The 20,000-nt window shown below is 37.8% G+C and overlaps 1 protein-coding gene across 8 annotated transcripts in view; it reads left to right on the forward strand.

The window, feature by feature from the left end:
* The window catches only part of LOC124422086 (mucin-5AC), a 186,889-nt gene that overhangs the window by 153,271 nt on the left and 13,618 nt on the right, over positions 1 to 20,000 (forward strand). The window contains exon 4 of one of the 8 annotated variants that reach the window (XM_046958033.1): positions 15,599 to 15,671. The exons of the other annotated variants lie outside the window; for them this stretch is intronic. The gene's annotated coding sequence lies outside the window, so the exon portion shown is untranslated. The remainder of the gene's footprint in view (positions 1 to 15,598; positions 15,672 to 20,000) is intronic. 8 annotated transcript variants of the gene reach the window in all.

A 20,000-nucleotide genomic window follows, 5' to 3' on the forward strand; every position in this document is an offset into this window, starting at 1 on the left:
TCGTACTACCTTCATTCTATCATGATCTTCTGGATCATAAGTCTCTCCGAAGATGTTATATTCCATCTTTCCTTAAATCTACTAAAATCGATCCATTGACTGATCATTTTGGAAATCATTTTTTGTTCCTCGTGTTCACTTGTTATTTTAAAAATAGTTCGCTCGTCTTCGTCCATTAAAGAGAGCTTAGAGCGATTATTTTTAGTGGAATGTTGAGGTATATCGATCGATCGACTGGTATTCGACAATGACGTAATAATCGAGTATGTATTAGTAATCGCCCGTGAATAATTTAATTATCATAATTCGTGGACGTATATGGATGCGGTTAACGATCGTTGATGCTTATCGAACGGCTGTTGGTATTAGCCATGTGGCGTGGGAGAAGTGGTGGTGGTGATGCTGGTAGTGGTGGTAGTAGTGGTAGCGATAGTGGGGAGGGATAGGAAGGAGAGGGGGATTAGACTACCTACATAAGAGCGTCCTTCTCACACACGCATGGTTAGTCTCTATTTGAATGTCAACACGATCATATCCGATTCTTAAGGAATATATAGATATATATCATTTAGCTACGATTATTTTCTACGATATTTACGACGTACTACGTTATTATTGTTTATATTGTAATTAATTTTCTTTTCTCTCTCTCTCTCTCTCTCTCTCTCTCTCTCTCTCTCTCTCTCTCTCTCTCTCGCTGTTTAGTACGTTTAAACGAATAGATCTTCGAAGATATCGAGCATACGGATTATTTATAACTGCAACTAAAATAGACGATATAAAGTAGTGTTTATTGATGAAAAGTAGTTACGAATCGAACGAGCTAATAGCAATCGCTATACGTAATCAACGCGTTCCATCGCATTGATGTGCGCCGTAATGCGAACACTGATTAGAAGCGATTACGTTGTTCCCTAATGGTGTCCCGAATTTCTACCGCAGTTCCTCTGGGAATTCCTGGCCTGATTCTCAAGCAGACGCGATCCACGAATTCCTGAGTATGACTCAGAGAGAGAGAGAGATAGATAGATAGATAGACAAATAGATAGAGAAAGAGAGAGAGAAGGAGAGACCAGGAAAGGATATCGTTAAAAGATTTAACGTTCGAGGAGTATCTCGAAACGGTACTAACTTTCGATGTATATCGATGTTATAGAGGGATGTATACTACAAGGGACTTGAATATATCGAGTTCTAATCGCTTAACCACGGCACCTTCTTTGAGTTAAGGACTTACAAGGAACGTTTAGTATAAAGCATCTTGCGCAACGTATACTACGAGAAGATTCACGATGTGAACGTTTGACAAATTCGAATTCACTCTTGACTTTGTCGATAAACTCCTCCTTTCCTCCCTCCTACCTCTCTCTCTGTCTATCTATCTATCTATCAATCTATCTATCTATCTATCAATCTATCTATCTATCTATCTATCTATCTGTCCATCTATCTGGTATTGCTTGTAGATGAACTTGTACGTACATACCTAGTTGCCTTTGACGTCTACATTCGATATCAATAGCGTTGCCATGGTCGACCAAGATCCAATAATTCGGGAGAACGATTCGTTTCCTACGAGCATCGATATGTATTGCTTGCTTATGCCACTTTGCACAAACGGGATTTTCTGGGCGTTCTCAAAGTACCTATTGTTTTTCTCTTTCCACCTAGTTTCTCTCTCAGCCTTTCTTTCCTTTCTTTCTCCGTGAATTTTTCTTTCTTTTTTTGTTCTCTCTCTCTCTCCCTCTCTCTTTCCTTTTCTTTCTTTTCTTCTTTATTTTTATATTTTTATCGTTCCCTCGACTATCAGAAAAAAAAAAAAAAGAAACATTCATTGTCAGCTGCATTTAAATATATTTCGCACAAAGAGTTCCACAAAATTGTAATAAAGCCTTCCGATCGTTTTCTCCTTTGATCGTAAGTTAAAACGATGACGTTAATATATATTATTTACTTCGTAATGCTAAGGTCAAATCTCTCAATAGATACTTTGAGAGGGGAAGGTAATAAGAGAAATAAAAAAAGAAAAACAAGAGAAGGGAAAAAAACATCAACACAACGTTTCTCGCGAGATCGTATAATCTCTTCGAGTCGGCAGATGCGACGGTAGTCCTCATTGACGAGAGATCGAGGTTTTCATTTTCTTTTTTTTTTTTTTCTCGTTTCGTCTTTTTTCCTTCTGTTTTTGTTTTGTTTTCGTTACCAACATGCACGCGACCACGATCGGCCAACTTTCATAATCCAATTGATATCGTCGTTCGTCGGTAAATACGCGAATGGTCGACTCTCGTAGCGATCTCTCCTCTCGCTTTACCTTTTTGTTCCCGCATATATACGTATCTGCGCGCGCGCATGTGTGTGTGTATATATATATATATATATAGTATATCCAAGCAGTGTCTACACGGGGGCTCGAAGCTACGAGTAATTACGTTAGCCGGCGAATTAATTAGCCGAGGGGGCGACGGTTATCAATGCTCGGTCGAAGGTGGCACGTAGTTGCCAACTATCGATCGACCTCGATCGAGAAATACGCAGGAATATGCTGCGGTTCGAGATTCTCGTTAATGGTCAGGAATCATCGATCATTTCTGACGCCCACACTCTCTCTCTCTCTCTCTCTCTCTCGCTCTCTCTCTCTCTCTCGCTCTCTCTCTCTCTCTCGCTCGCCTTTCTCTCTTTTTTTCTGACAATTCTCTATCTTCTTGCTTACGCTCGTCTTTCCCACCTTTCATCTTTCGTCGCTAATCTCGTCATACACATTGTTTACAATAATAATAACAAGAACAACAACAACGAGAACGAATTTTTGAAATTTAATGTCTCAACGTTAAAAATGTTGCGACATATTTACGATTTGTTACAAAGGAAAAAAAGTTGGAGAGAGAGAGAGAGAGAGAAACAAACAAACGAACAGACAGACAGACAGACAGACAGACAGACAGACAGACAGACAGACAGATAGGCGTTCCCTGTCGTTTTATTTTCCCTTAGGTTCGTCCACGACAAGTGGAAAACTTTAGCTCTACTCGGAATGGAATGAAAAATGGGTGCAGAAATGTGGCAGAAGAGTGGCGAAATACTTGGAGTATATTCTCGCGTTTAGAACAATGGGAAGTTAACGTGAGAATATAAATACTACCGTACTTTCACCGGGAGAAAAGAAGGATAGAGATGGAAGGGAAAAAGGAAGGAAGGAAGGAAGGAAGGAAGGAAGGAAGGAAGGATGATCGAAACGAGAAGTTCGTCTTGTGTTTCACCAGAGATTATAGGCAATGAGTTTTTGCGGCTCGTTTGTTTTACATAGTTGAAAGAAACTTTACTATTAGAATCCTCCTCCTTCGCAAGATTAAAGAAATAACATCAAAGTTACGTATCTTTCTGTTTCTGCATTTCTCTCTTTCTCTCTCTCTCTCTCTCTCTCTCTCTCTTTTTTTCTTTCGCTCCGTTTCTTTTCTTCGTTCTTTCTTTCTTTTCTCTATTCTTTATCGGCAACCTTCGTATCCGTTTTTGATCGTTAGATTGGAGACGTCACTCGTGAGATATCATCGTACGATCGGTTATCAATGGAAATCGTTTTTCTACGAATTCTATGTACTATCTACGATCGATCTAATAAAAAACAAAAGAGACAGAGAGATAGAGATAGAGAGAAAAGGTCCTCCTTCGTATTTGTAGATTTATAGAAGCGATAAGGGAACGTAGGAGAGGGCTACTAGGAGTTACGAAAAAAAGAAGGAACGAAGGACGAATCTCCCTCCGATGTGATAAAGTTCGTGAATCGGAATTGATACAAGGAAATATATATAAAGTACATTTGAAACTAGTAATGACTTTCGTATGCTTTCGTTCGCGTACTTTTCCCGAACACAAACGACGTAGTTCGTTGATTTTCCAATGGATTTTCTCGGAGAATTCGGTCATTAAACTCTTCGAGGTAATGACTTTCTAGTCGTTGACATCGATGGAATCGCACTTTTACTTTCTCCTTGATTAAAGCCGATCATTTCTTTACATTTTCTTTTTTCCTTTTATCTTTTTCTTTTCTTTCTTTTTTTTTTTTTTTTTTTTTTTTTCTTTTTTCATCTACGATAATCGATTAAGAAGTGAATAGTAAAAAAGGATCGAGATAGGAATGAGAAAGATCTTTGCATTATCATAATATTCCTGACTACGCGGGGGTTGAATCTGTTCGATGAAATTCGGACAGTTGGGGGCGGGGGGATTAGGAGGAGATACTCGTAATAATAGAATGGAAATAAACGTGGAACAAACGGCAAACAAACGGTCGAGAGTGTAAAACAGGATGAAAGAGGAAAACTAAAAAGGGAGAGAGAGAGAGAGAGAGAGAGAGAGAGAGAGAGAGAGAGAGAGAGAGAGAGAGGATGTACGAATAGAAGCCGTTTGCAAGGAGTATCGCATTGCTGCCACCGAACGCAATATGATTCCCTCCTCGGCGTCGGAGCGCGTCTGATAGAATATGCATGACATGCTAATGCGCCTTGTACCTAATCTAATTATACAGTTCCACGCGAGCCGCCACCAACCCCTATCCGCAGCATCCACGCACGGCCACGTAAACGTACGCGTCCGCGTCTTAATTCTCATATCTTTCTCCTCTCTCATTCTCTCTCTCTCTCTCACTCTCTCTCATTCTCTCTCTGTCTGTCTGTTTCTCTTCTCCCTTTTCTCCTCCTCCTCCTCCTCCTCTCTTCTCAAATGTATGTATGTATGTATGTATATATATATATATATATATATATATGAATCTTCATGTCGAGCGCCCTGGGAAAGATGTTTGCTCGCATACAATGATGTTACGAAAACTATCTTCGAAATGATGTTTGTTTAGTTATTTTCTTTTGTTTCTTTTTTCTCTCTTCCTTTTTTTATTTTTTTCAACGTCGATACCATTTTTTTAAATGTTTTTTTTTTTTTTTAGTAACAATCGATATTCTTCAGTATGAGATATATAGATAGATAACGAAGGAGAAACCCAATTATTTTTCCCGATTGGATTCGAAAAAGTCATCGTAGGAGGGAGTCCTTTGAACATCGGGATCGTTTTTTTCGTAGCATTGAAAGAGTTAGATTCTGAGTCTGAGTCTGACTCTCCATGTACGGAAAGTAAAATGAAAAAGAAGGAAATAAAAAAAAAAGAAAAAAAAAGAAAAAAGAAAAAAAGAGTAAAGAAGGAAAAAACGAAAAGGAAAAAAGAAAGAAAGAAAGAGGAAAAAAAGAAGGGAAAAGAAAAAGTAAAAGAGAAAGAAATAGAACGACGAGTAAAGGAGGAGTAGGAGGACGGAGTGAAAGAGGGTGGAGGGATTGGGGGGAGAGAGAGAGAGAGAGAGAGAGAGAGAGAGGAGATGGGAAAAGAGACAAAGAGATTCGCGAACACGGAGGCCTTTTCAAGTTCCATCCTCTGCTCTTTCTTCTCCGTGCACCGCTGGAGCCACGTAGTTACTGTGGTAATGAGAGAGAGATAGAGAAGAGAGAGATAGAGAGAGAGAGAGAGAGAGAGAGAGAGAGAGAGAGAGAGAGAGAGAGAAAGGAGGGAGTGTTGTACGCAAAGTACTGCACGGAAGTGCAGTTACCGTGCTTCCGACATGCGTTTTCCTACTGAACGTCACTATGTTATATCACTTCTTTTTTCTTTTTTCTCTCTCTGTCTCTCTATTTCTCTCTCTCTCTCTCTTCCTTTTATCTATTTCTATCTTTCTTTTTCTTTTTTTTTTCTTCCCGTCGCCTCAAATGGACGGCGCGCTCGTTTGTTGGAACAAGTCGTACAACGATTACGTGACTCTTCTTCGTCTTTTCGATTTTTTTCCTTTCTTCTTTTTCATCTTTTCTTCGTCGTCTTTCTTTTTTATTTTCTTTAGATCTTGCTTTCACTTTCTCTCTCTTTCTCTGTATGTATGCGTGTTATACATACGTACAGATGATTATCCTAAGCGATCTCACTCCTTTCACGAATTTCGAGAGCAGTCAAAGTCGGTTGTTGAGTGAGGTTGAACGGCCACGAAGGAGACGAAGAAAATAAAAGGGAATAAAAGGAAAGGGAAAAGATCGGATGGCGAGGACGACGAACTCGAAAGTCCATTGTGCTCTCGAGAGTGTGTCCGGGAGAGAGAAGGAGGAGGAGGAGGAGGAGGACGAACGGCTCGATCGCGTTCGTCGACTTTTGCACGATACTTTAACGCTCTCTCGCCTTGTAATTGGCTGGAGGCCGACCAGGTGCCCGCGGGAACGAAGAATCGAACGAGAAAGAGAGACGGGGGAGAGAGAGACGGGGGAGAGAGAGAGAGAGAGAGACAGATAGAGATAGAGAGAAGGCGTCGAGACGCGGGATCTTTATTGGCGATCTCAAGGTCAAACGAAGATCTTGAAAGAAAGATCGAGGGTCAAGCGATCTTAGCGAAAGTTTTCCACCCAACATTCACTCTCTTTCTCTATCTATCTCTATTTTTCTTTATTTCTTTTTATTTCTCTCTGTCTCTCTCTCTCTCTCTCTCTCTCTCTCTCTTTCTCTTTTTTGTTTACTCTCTTTTTTTATCCTTCAATCTTCTTAACTTAAGGATTTTGACGGATAATTCGATTCCGCCATTTTTTATAATCCCAATCTTATCGGGAAATAAATTGATAATGACATTTCGCGCTCCCTTAGGCTTTACGAATCTTTACGACGTTTACGGATCATTGAATTTAAACGAGCGTAGCTTAGAACACAAGCCTCCACATTTTTTTCTAGTCATATACCATAAAATTTCATGAATTTTTCGTCTCATATCTCGTTACATTACGGATATACTACATTAATATCTTTAAATCTATCGAAAATTTCGACGCAAATTATTTCGGTGCTTGCACGTAAAAAAAAAATTTTTTTCTCTCTTTTTCACTTCTTTTTTTTTTCTTTTTTTTTTTTTATTATTTTTATTTTTTTTTGTCAAACGTTCGATTTGAATGAACATTTCAAAGGAGAAAACGTGATATTCCATTATAGCATCGCATCAACTGGGATGAAAAATTTTGTTTTTTTCCACCTTCTTTTTTTTCTCTCTCTCTCTTTTCTTAAGGATATTCGCGAACGTGAGAAAGAGATATGATACACAGGTATAAATTAGAAGAAGAAAAGGAAGATAGAAGAGATGGAGTTTGTGAAGGAGACGAGAGACTAAAAATTAAACGGTCTCTTTCGCGCCGGGTAGTCTTCTCGGAAGGGCCCTGTCCCGAGGGCGTCGATAACTATTTTCAAACGGCGCGGTTAACCGCAAACTTGCACCGTCCACTTTTCGTCTCTCTTTCTCTCTCTCTCTCTCTCTCTCTCTCTCTCTTTCTTTCTCTCTTTCTCTCTCTCTCTTCTACCTCCGGAAATACCAAAGAGTCTCTTCTAAATCTCCTATGGCGGCCTTATTTTTTTTTTTTTTCTTTTTTACTCCCGTTCCTTATTTTATTCCTATACACAGATTAAATTTACCAACGAGCAAAAAGTAATTTTTTTTTTTTTCTTTCTTCGGATGTGGTCGGCATTCATTATCGTGATTAGTAGACGATTAGTATTTTTCATAATGATATCGCAATTAAGTTTCCTTCTTTCTCTTTTGCTTTTTCTTTCGTTTCCTTTTTTTTCTTTTTTCTTTTTTTCATTAAAACGCATTAAATGAAAATAAAAATGTAACATCATCAAAACGTGAAACAATAATTTTGGGGAAAAATGTCATTCAAATTGAATCGTTTATCGAATCGTTTGGTAAAAGCTCGAAAAAGATGTTCGCGTTTACAATTCGAGAGAAACTGTGTGTGCCATTGAAAATCTGTCACGCAGCGTACTGTAGGTCGCGATGACTGGGTAACACTAAAAATAGTCGAGCGGAACGACGCCGCGGCTATTATTAAGACTCGATCGATGTCGAGGCAGTCGTTCCGAGTTATTCTAGGGTGTCTCGAAGGAGAACGAGAATGATGGACTTTTGTCGAATCGATTTGAGTTTCTGAAAAAAGGAAAAAAGAAAAAAGAAGAAGAAGAAGAAGAAGAAGATGGAACGATAAATTCTTGATCAATGCATTTTTATATATCAGAAATTTTCATCTCTCCTTTGAATTTTTACAGATTTATCGCGACGAAATGTTACAGATAACTTTGGCATGCGCGTTCGATAACGTGCTTTCTTGGATTGCGTCTACTTATTATATACATGTGTGTATATTATATATCTTAGTATGTTCACGTACATATACTAGCCCGAGGGGGTCGGGCTTACAATGGAAACCGAGCCGATAAACCGAGCGTAGGATTTATCGGCGCCATACTTAGCCAGGAAATCGCGCCACTGCGGAAATATACGTGAGATTGTGTGTGTATGCGCGCGCGCGCGCGTGTATATATATATATATATATTCTCGACGTATAAACGTTTATCCGCGCATACAAGCGAAGTTTGATAGTAGACGCGCGGAAACGACGAGGAGGTCCTTCGAAGCGATCGAGGAGTAGCTTGGAAACGCAAGGGCTTACGCGCGTTACCGATAAATCGACGCTGCTTTCGATGCATCGTAAATTAAAAGCGTTCGATAAAAGAGCCGACGAAGAACGTTTTTCGCTACGAATCGTAACACTGTAAGAAGGTTTATAAGGTATCGTTGGCTCGTATATTTTAAGAACAAACGTAACCGATTTATTTTTATTTTTTTCCTCTTCTCTCTTTTTTGTTTTTTTTATTTTTTTGTTTTTTTCGTTTTTTAATACTTTTTATGGATAAATAACTTCTCTTTCTATATAAAATTATTTCATGAAACGTAAAACATATGTCTATATGTCTATATGTGTATATATATAGGGATTCAAATTATATTCGGACTTTTCCACTCTTTTATCCGTAATTTTAACCATTTGCACTTGTGTGTCTACATTTAATTATTATGTGTATTAATTATCCCCGTTCAAAGGATTGTACAATTAGAAAATGTTTTCTTCTTATTTTTCATTCCAAAAAACAAATATAAAAATTATTATGAGCGAAAGGGATTAATTACGTGTTGTTGATTAATGCTCTCAAATAGTCCGTTTCAAAATTTCAATCGATTGTCGGCAAATGGCCTTTGGTTTTTTTTTTCTTTTTTCTTTCTCTTTTCGCATTTCCTTTTCTTTTTCTTTTTTTTTTTTTTTTTTCTTTTTTTTCGTTTTATCCCTGCTAACGAAGAGTAAATCAAAGAAGAAATTTTTTTCCTCGGTATATTCAACTATGTCAGCGGATTCATAATAGGCCGTACGATCGACGCGAACGTAGCAATACGCCCACCGTCGTTGTACCGTTTTATCACGATTCCATTTCACTCTTGTAGTCCTCGGTGTGAGAACACACTAATGCTCCTTTGCTCGTGGCCACGCCGGGTATTAAGCGGCCATTAGAAGCGGCCGAACTCTGGAAACCTCCAACGATTCTCTGCCACCGCGGCTTAATTACTTTCCGATCGTGGCCTTTCGCTTAATCGAATTTCGACTAATCGTCTCGACCTCCTTCTCTCTCTCTCTCTCTCTATCTATCTCTATCTCTTTCTCTGTTACATTACGATACTCATTCGCCGTTTTCTCTTTCTCTCTCTTTTTTCTTTATCGTTCTATTTCTTTTTTACCTTCGCAATTTTTTACGTTACACGCGTTCTTTTTTCTTTTTTTTTTCTTTTTATAGTTTCTCAGATTTCATTGATTTAGTATGAATTTCAGAGTTTGCGCTTATATTAAAAGTATTCGTTGTTAAGGAATTTGTATGAATATCTAATCATGTAAGAGTACTTTAGAACGAAATATGTATATATATATATATATATATATATATATATATATATATATACCTTTACTTAAATATACTTCGTATAAAGTCATATCCATCTCGAAGTTCATCAATTAATCCGACATTTCAAATAGAGATTTCATTCTCCGTAGAAAATCTCAAGCTAAATCTTAGACGAGAGCGGACGCTTTCGCGCGAGAGCGAGAGATAAGCACGCTAATTATCCCCTCCGGCGAAAGTTATGAATTTTAATGCCGCAAATTCCTAACTCGATAATCCTACCTCGTCGTACAATTAATTGGGACAATACGTTAGCACCAGCGCGGCTTGGTGCTTGCGACAGAAGTCTCTTTCCCCTACCTTCTTCGCGTAGCTGTCGCACAGTATATAGGAAGGGTAGTAAGAAGGGTGAAAGGAAGAGAGGAGGGATAGGTTGAGAGAAAGGAAAGAGGCACGCAAGAGGGTTTCGAAACGACGACTTTTCGGGGCCGAGTTACTAACGACTGCTTTTGTGAGTTCGGGCTATGGGGGATTGAGCACAGGGTACTACCAACCCCTATGAACGTTTATCATCCCCCCTGTTACTTTGTACACGGATCACGATCGCTTTTCTTTCGAAAATTTGCGAATCCTACTTTGTATTTGTTATTTTACAACTTTCTATATATTATTATTTAATATTTGGGTTTTCTTTTTGCTTTTTTTCTTTTTCTTTTTCTTTTTCTCTTTCTCTTTTTTTTTTTTTTTTTTTTTTTTTTTTTGAGAATTCAGAGTAAGGTAGGGAGTGGGGAGGAAGAATAAAGAAAAAAGCAAATATGTAATACCACCTGTTACTGGAGAAAAAAAAATTCGTCTGAAGGGTGTAGATATTTTCTCGAGATGCCGAAGATAGCTAGGAATTTTTACTACCTGTTTCTTCTTCTTTTTATTTTTTCTCCTTTTTTTTTCTTTCTTTCTTTCTTTCTTTCTTTCTTTCTTTCTCTCTTTCGGAAAAGGAAACTCGCATACGGATGTCATCGATCACACGCTTGGTCGCACAGAGACGCATGGAGTTCGACGGGACATTATACGTATATGCATACATATATCCACTGCATACGCGTAGATGTGCATCCTACGAGTGGCCGTAGCGATACCAGATTATGTTGGGAAAAGGAAAGAATGAAGGATGCGATTATGAGACACTTGTCGTCCCGGAAAAACTTGATCTTTTATAGATCCTTGATTCTATTCAATCTACGAAACTCGCTTCTTTTTCACGAAGAAAATGTCGTCGTTTCGATCCTCGTTTCGTGTCATATTTCGAATTGGATATATTTGTATTATACAAATTATGGATTTGACTTATGACCTTAAAACCCACGTAAATGCGTAATCGTAAAATGATCGAGTGTAGCCGTGGAAGCTCTATTCAATTGTAAATTTTGAAGTTTTGCGGAATAGCATGAAAAGTAAGAAAGAAAGAAGGAAAGAGAGAAAGAGAGAGATTTCGTATAAGAGCGTCGAAAATCCACTCGCGATTTTTCAACGGCGCATTCTCGAGAAAATCGTTTCACCGTTCTAAATGCATATTTTGAGGGCGGATAACCGGCGTTTCCGCGACACTCGAAGGATTTTTGCGACTCACAGCGGAAATGCCGGCAGGTCGAATTTTTGCTTGATTCATTTTTTTTTTTTTTTTTTTTTTTTTTTTATATCTCTTTCCCAAAAATTCTATTCCGTTATCACGTCTAGCAGCGAATAGCTCGAACGGAAGACTCGACGAGTTGGAAATATCTTTTTTTAATTTTTTTCCCGAATTCTCCTTTTTCTCTTTTTTTTTTTTTTTTTTTTTTTTTTTTATCGATCTCTCGATCGATCCCTAACAAAAATGATTTTTTATGTGTTTTCAAGAATTACATTCGATCACGTTTAATTCACAAATTCAATTTACTTACGATCAATATTTTAACAGACAGGCAGCGGCCAAGCCGGAAAGGCGGGTTGAAGATCGCAAGGTCGGTCGATGCACTCCACTCGCGTATATGTACAATCCGAGTAATCGTTGGCTCGTTGCATTCAGGGCCAGGCAGAAGTGCACAGCGCGTTACGATGCACGCGAACGCTTTCTTTCCTTCCTCGCGGCCGCATTCTTCCCAATGCGACGTTCTTTCTCGCTACGTTGCATGCCTCTTCCCATCCTCTATATCCTCCACCTTCTCCCGTTCCTGCTCCTCCTCCTTTTTATCCTTCTTCTTCTTCTATAGATCCTCCTTCTTAGTGATTCTAACTATTGGAATGTATCCACATTTCCTTTTCCTTTTTCTTTTTTTTTTTTCTTCCATTTTTTCTTCTTCTCAAAGAACGCCAGAAAGTTTTTTAGATCATTAAAAATGTGCACTTTGATATCATACAGAGAAATAGAAAAATTATTTACTTATCGGATGAAAGAAAGATAGTAATTTTTTTGTCAGCTCATTGACGATAATCATGCGCATGTATGATGTACATACATATATAATAAATATATGAAGGTACGTACAAAGAGAGACAGAGAGAGAGAGAAAAGGAGATCAGAGTGGTTCGGTCAGAACCAAGCAAACTCTCATAAATACGATTCTCCTCCTTCATCGTGTCGCTTATTCCAAGCCAGAGGGGCTGTTGGCTCGAAGCTTGGTCGAGGGGTTGCTTCGAGATGAGAAGAAAAAGGATGAAAGAGAGACGAAGTTAGAAAAGGATGCATACTACTCACCGCACCGTGTAAAGACGAAGGAAACTACATAGAATTCGGTTTTCCAACGTCATTCCTCCTCCTCCTCCTCCTCCACTTCCTCTTCTCTTCGACCGTCTTCTTTCTGTTTCCTCAACGTTTTCTTCTTTTCATCCTATCTCGAGTTCCTTTTTTCCTTTCTTCCTTTTCTTTTTTTCTTTCTTTCTTCCTTTTTTTTCTTTCTTTCTTTCTTCCTTTCTTTTTCTTTTTTCTTTTTTCTTTTTTTTTTTTTTTTTTTTCTTACAAGACATCCTCGCGCGAACGAGCGACGTACTTTACTACGTCGACGACGATTCTCGAGACGACGAGAGGTGGTTGTTCCTTCGAGTAACGAAATCCAAAAGACATTGCTGAGAAAATTTTACAGACAATTCAATCGATACGTTCGTTTCTATGTTTTCGTCTCTCTCCCTCTCTCTCTTTTTATTTCTTTTTTTTTTGTTCATAGAACGTTAAACATCCATAAAACTTCTTGGTGTACATATATATATATATATATATATATATAGATATATTATATTATATTATATTATATTATATTATATTATATTATATTATATCATATCATATATATCAGGATATATAAAGGAAAGATATATCAGGTATACATAAATGAATATATAAAATATTTTACATTATTATCATTAGATATTCGATAAAAGATCACTCGATGGATTCTTTCGCAAAAGGACAAGAATTCGTCGAGACGTTTTAAAAATGGAAGGAATTTTTTTCGTCTTTATCGTTTTCTCCTTCCTCAACGCGAATACATAGAGGCAGCCACGGCATCGTTTTATTTTTCAGTAGCACTTTCCGCCCTTCTCATCGTGAACACGACCTTAGTCGCCCTTCCGTCTCTCTCTCTCTCTCTCTCTCTCTCTCTCTCTCTCTCTCTTTCTCCTTCACCTTTCACCCTTTCACGCTTCTGACGAAACGAGTAACCCACTTTACGATAATTCTCGAGACGCAAGATTTTTCACGGAACGAAAGCCGCCCGGCGAGCCGTCTGAGAAAATTTCCTGGCATCTTATTTCTCTTCTGCTAGAGTATTCTTTCCCTCTCTCTCTCTCTCTCTCTCTCTCTCCTTCTCCCTCTCTCTTTTTCTCTCTCTCTCTCTCTCTCTCCCTCTCTCTCTCCACCATATCTTCTCTCCCGCGTCCGTTCACCCGCTTTGCCTTTTATAACTCGTCTGCTGGAACTACTCTCTCGTTCTATATATCTTTCTCTCTTTCTCTTGTCGAGAACGAAATACATCCTCGAGGTTGTCTTAAATTTCATTGTCTTTTCATTCGCTCTCCTTTACCATGCGATATCACGTCCCAATGAATCTACCCGTATGTATATGTATACGTTTCCCTGATTTTCCTTGTGTTTTAACCTATTCAAATTATAATTAAAAAGCACCTGATCATTTCACTCATTGATAAATTTCTCATTAACGTTAAACTTTACGCAAAAGATGAGACAGCCCTGATAAATCATATCAGTTCCATCGTTTTTTTATCAATCTCATCGGTCTTCGGAATAGTCAAATAATAAATTAAATTTCGTGTATCCGATCTAAATTGTATCTAGCCGCGCGTGTAATAAATTCCACACGTAGCGAAGGTTTCCCTCTCCATAAGGTCATAAATTCTGTACGGTGAGAAACGGTTCTCTTTCCATACGGCCCAGTTTCTCTTTTCAATCTGTCATTACCCTTTCAACTTTGATTAGATTAATACTTACGTACCGAAGATACGAGCAAATTAGTTTAACGATAAACAATTAATTCGTAAAAATGTTTTATCATTTTTGTCATTATTTACGTACGATCCATAAAGGCCGCCTCGTACGTTGCTTGATTTTATCTAGATGGATATTATCATTATTTTAAAAAATATGAGTTCATCGACCTATTATGCCATTTATGATCACAGGTGTACACTGAATATGCATCCAACGGTATGTCATTTAAAGTAGCTCATAGTGTAATTTTCATGTAACTACGGATCATCGAAAACTAACGATATCGTTAATTAAGCATCGATACTAGCGCGAGAATAGCTATTTTGCGGTGGGTCGATTTCATACGTAAATCTGTCGCATATTCGTTCAAATATGAATATAAACAGGTAGGAGAATACAATCGGTGATTCAAAAGATTAACGTGATCTATCTTCTTCATTCTATTACGATTAATTAATAAGAGAAATTTCATTTCCATGATCCTGACGTATATGATTACGTTGAAAATAATTTTATATTTGGTTATAAAATATTTAACATTTTTATGATATATCACTTAAAAGTCAAAGATAATGGTGACTCTTTTTTAAGGACGATTTATTTGTTAGCGTCAGTCATGTCCTCTCCCTCCCTCCCCCCTTTCTCTCTCTCTCAAAAATATTTTTTTATTTTTTAATGTTTGACCTAAAAGTAGGTCAACAGAAAGAGACGTCACGTGCTTTCACGCGCAGCATAACTTTCGTAATGTCAAATTACATTTAACAGCTGCCACAGTCCTGTAGTTTTCCAGCAAGGACGTTTCCTCTGTTCTATCCTCTTTGGATTTAACAGAGAGTTGGTCCACTCTCGCTCGTTCGTTTCATCCTTCACCTCTTTTTCCTCAACCACCACCTCATCCTACTCTTTCTCTCTTCTACTCGTAGTTCTTCCCTTAGCCTCGGAGGAGGACAACGTTAATTGCTGGATTCGGAGGTAAATTCGCTGCACCTAATTACCGTCCATTATCGTCTTAATGGCCGTGTAGGGCAAACGTCACTGTTCGTTCGCGACTCTCTTTCTCTCCCTCCCTCCCTTTCTTACCCTCTTTTCACTCGGAGTACTCTGTAAGTGACATTTGTATCGTGAAACTGTACGATATCGTGCCAACTGTTGTCGGCGTTGTCGATCGAGAATAAATTATCCTCTTATATTATATACATTTCATATTAATTTTTACATTATAATATCATTTAATTGCCTCCCGCCCACCTCTCTTTCACACCCTCAATCTATTCGATTATTACAAAATTCTAATCTTCTAATCAAGTTATTCTCTTCTTTTCTGTTGCAGGTAATTCGCTTGAATCTAAAAGAGTTATCGAGATAAACCGGCACACTTATTATGCATTCGTCAGGCTTTATAGGTAAAATTTTTATCATGAAATATTAGCGCAAATATTTTCATCGAATTTCTTCTTTCGTTGACTGATTTTTAAAGGAGAAAAAGACTAAGAGGGAAAAGACGATAAAGAAATAGAAGAAGAAGAAGTTTCGAAAAATGGTATCCCGTCAAATGCATATATCAAGTCGCGCGAAGGGGGATGAATCGTCCGACGGAAGGAAACGAACGTAATCCTTAAGAGAGAATTCTAATATCCATTAGTCGGCCGATATCCGGCTAATTCGTCTCTCCCTCGTTTCCTCCATTTGCATATCTTCCTTCCTGGCTTTCTTCCACGTCGTACTCACCGAGAAAACTCGACTGTTCGATCTTATAATGTAATCGTTCGTTCTTTTCCCTCTCTCTCTCTCTCTTTTTCTCTTTTTTAATCTCTTTATTAAAACTTCGTTATCCTTTATCAATTTTTATCGGGGATCAAATTGACGACAATCTATATAAATCATCGATAATTTCCTTATATCTAATATTAAAAACGTTTATTCTTACGTAATTAGAAATAGAATAGAAAATCTTGCAAGATTTCAAGGTCAATTTCTTTCTCGATGAAAGAGAACTAGGGCTATATAAAAACTCGAGAGCAAGTAAATGAGAGATACAGAGTGAAAGAGAGAAAGTGAGTGAGTGAGTGAGTGGGATCAGATGGGGTAGGGTGAAATAGGTTAGGGTAGAGTATAGGAGGTAGTGGGGAGAAAAGATCAAGTTCGCGAGAAAAGCATTGAAAGCAGAAAACGTGGCCGAGCGGTCTGGAGACACGAGAGCGAGTTTGCGCTTACGTACGAGTAGGTGCTTAGTCAGGCTCGAAGCAAAACGTTGCGTGCATCCGGGCAAGACCAGGCTTTAAGTGGGCAAGCTATTGTCCCGCTTGGCCTTGAATCTAATTATTCCATTGGAAACAGACTTTTGCACCATACAATGCACCTACCAATAGTAATATCACATGTATTTTTCTTGTTCGTGGGTACGTATGAGGATCTATAGAGGCAATGTTTTTATTCTTCTTCTTCTTCTTCTCTCTCTCTCTCTCTCTCTCTCTCTCTCTCTCTCTCTCTCTCTCTATCTCTCTATCTCTATCTTTCTTTCTTTTTTACTCCGCGATACTCAACGTTGGGTTCCGCAGGAAATTAAATAAGCGGATATCGAGCGTAGGCGTGTTCGCGAGAAGTCTCATGAAAGAAAAGAAAAGAGGGACAGAGAGAGTGAGAGAGAGAGAGAGAGAGAGAGAGAGAGAGAGAGAGAGAAAGACATCGTGAATATCGTTGGTTATCCCTGTTGTACTCGATCCGAATCTACTTGTGTTCTACGTTTGAAAACGAATCGTGTTAAAAACCGGATTTCTCTTTTCTTCTCTTTTCTCTTCATTTTATTTTATTTTCTTTTTTTTTTCTCTCTTTTTTTCTTTTTTGTTTTCTTTTTTGTCTTCTCCCTTTTTCCTTTTTACTGCTTTTTAACTCGTAATAAATTCTTGATTTATTTTATTTTCTAGGTATGTATATGGTATTTTTGTCGGTTATATGGAGTTAAGAGAATTTTTATGATATTTTCAAAGGTTGTGAAATCATAAGATATTTTTATGATTTCGAAACGTACTTATGTGAAACGGTAAAATAATATCCTATAGGTAACGCGCCGTAACGTTATAACGAAGGTTCGTTTCTTTTCTCAAAAACCTTCGGAAAACTTGAAGGAACTCGTCGTATTTTCCGTCGTAACACCGACGAAATTTCACAAGGCAATTTTCTTTGCCGACGGGAGCGCGCGCGCAGAAAGTGAGAGAGAGAGAGAGAGAGAGAGAGAGAGAAATAAGAAGGTTTAATAAGAAAGAAAAAAAAAAAAAAAAAAGGAGAGCAAGGGAGTTTATACGACGGCAAGAGTCACTAGATCGGTCGATCAATCTGGTGCTTGCAAGGAAAGAATATCTCGGCGACTTATCGTATCGATGCCTTATGAATAGTCGATTAAGAATCTCGATGGTAGGAATTTAAATTTTTATTAACCTTCATGATGGATTATATATCGTGAATATTATTGGCTGAAGGAGTTTGATATCCGATGAATAAACAAAAAGCGTGTATGAATTTTTAAAGATATCGACTAATCATTCTTTTGTTTTGTTTTTTCTTTTCTCTTTTTTTCCCTCTTTCTTATGTTTTCTTTTTTTGTTTGTTAATATAAATAGATATATATATATGTGTGTGTGTGTGTTATTAGAAAGATTGTCGCGAATCTTTTAAAAGCGTTAGTGGTTTTCTCCGTCGGGCAACCTTCGTAAACTTTGCGAAACTTCGAATGGATGGAAAAGGCTTAGGCAAGGGAGAAAGAGAAAAAGAGAGAGAGAGAGAGAGAGAGGGAGAGAGAGAGAGGGAGAGAGAGAGAGGGAGAGAGAGAAATATAAAGAACGAGGGGTGAGCACAAGGTACGAACGCGGATACGGACGGTTTATGAACGTCGGCGGAAGTTGAGATCTCGTTCCTTTCCCAGTTACCGCCTACTTTTTCATTATGTCTCTTTTATTTAATTTTATGTATCTCTTGGCGGCTAGTGGCGTGGCTGTGTCGGCTCATCGTAACTTTAATCGCATCCGCGAACGATCCTCATTCTAGTTTTGCGAGATAAATCCCAGGGAATTTTTCTGATATTATTCTTTGCCATTCCATTTTCCTTCTACTCGTCGCCTTTTAGAATTTCTCGTGTATATGTTCTTTCCTTTTTTTCTTCTTTTCTCTCTTTTATTCTTTTTCTTTTCTTTTCTTCTTTTTTTTTTCTTTTTCTTTTCTTTTTTTCTTTTTCTTTCCTTTTTTTCTTTCTCTTTTCCTCCTTTTCTCCTAAAAAATTATACGCGCAAGAGAAATAACGACTTGGCAGAAATCCCGTATCGGTATATTAAAGAGAATGTTCGAATGAATGTGTTGTTGCTTGAAAAACGAAAAAAAAAAAAGTTCAGACGGATTGTATCCAATTTTTTATGTACTCTCTTTTCTCTTTCTCTTTTCCTCGCTCGTGTCCTCTCGACGTTTGCTTTTGAAACGGCAGTAGTAGAATTTTTCAAAGAAGAAAAGAACAAAAAAAGGAAAAAGAAGAGAGAGAGAGAGAGAGAGAGAGAGAGAAAAAAAATAAAGTAAAAGAAAAAAGAGAAATAAAAAAAACGTCAAGTTCGTTAGCTTTTGATTTTCGCATTGTTGTGGTGTATACCGTTTTAAAAATTCGTCCTTCGCTTGGTGAACAATCTTATGCGATCTCGCCTGCATGTGTGTAGGTGTAGGTGTAATTGTGTGTGTGTGTGTGTGTGTGTGTGTGTGTGTGTGTGCGCGCGCGCGTCGTTCGTTTCACTCGCTCGCGTATAAACGTGAAGAGAAGCGTACTGTAAGCGCGCGATCTTCGTTGAAACCGAGTTTACAGAGAACCCTTTGCGTTTGTCGGCGTTTCAACCGCTTTCCCGCGGAGTGCTTTGGCGTTAGTAAATTGCACGTTGTACCTTCGGGATACGACTGTACTTTGTAGAAGCCGAAGGCACGCATACCGCCATTTAGCGATTGTATTTTGAAAATCTCGTTGGTGAATTGAAGTTTCTCTCTTGGGTTGGCAATGTTAAAACATGAATTTCCAAGCTTAACCCTGAAAACGTGTTGACATTTTCTAATCAAGATGATACGCGCTTATTAAATACCATTAAAAATTTTTCTTCGTTAATCTGTATTAATTGATTAAATATAAAGGTAAAATATAAAGGTAACATTGTTCCAATATCAACGGACTTTAAATTTTATGCGCAACGAAACCAATTGGATACGCGCGCGCGTTCGTGGTTATTATAACAACCGGTGTCCTCATAAATTATAATATGAAATGCGGTATAATTAGAGGAACAAGAACGCGGACGCGCATTGTGCGCTCACAGGGATTCGTCATATCGCTTGGCGAATAATTGTTATCGTTTTGCCACGGTATCATTCATTATTACCAAGTCTTTATATCGCGCGGGATGAAATATTGAATCGCGTTTGTAGAGATTTCACAAACAATTTTTATATACAATAATAATAATAATAATAATAATATTAAATATACGTATATGTGTATAAAAATTTATATATATATACATTTATGTTTATATATATATATATATGTGTACGTAAATACATGAAAGGAATCCGACGAAACGTTAATTTATTCGAAATGAAAATTATCTCTTGTTTCTGAGAAAAGTTTATGAAAAAAAATAAATACGAATTAAGTTTCAATGTGTATTCTAATTTCGAGTTTTTAAAGCGATACCAACGACTCGGTACGTTCG

This window comes from Vespa crabro, chromosome 2, assembly GCF_910589235.1.
Source record: "Vespa crabro chromosome 2, iyVesCrab1.2, whole genome shotgun sequence".
NCBI lineage: Eukaryota > Metazoa > Arthropoda > Insecta > Hymenoptera > Vespidae > Vespa > Vespa crabro.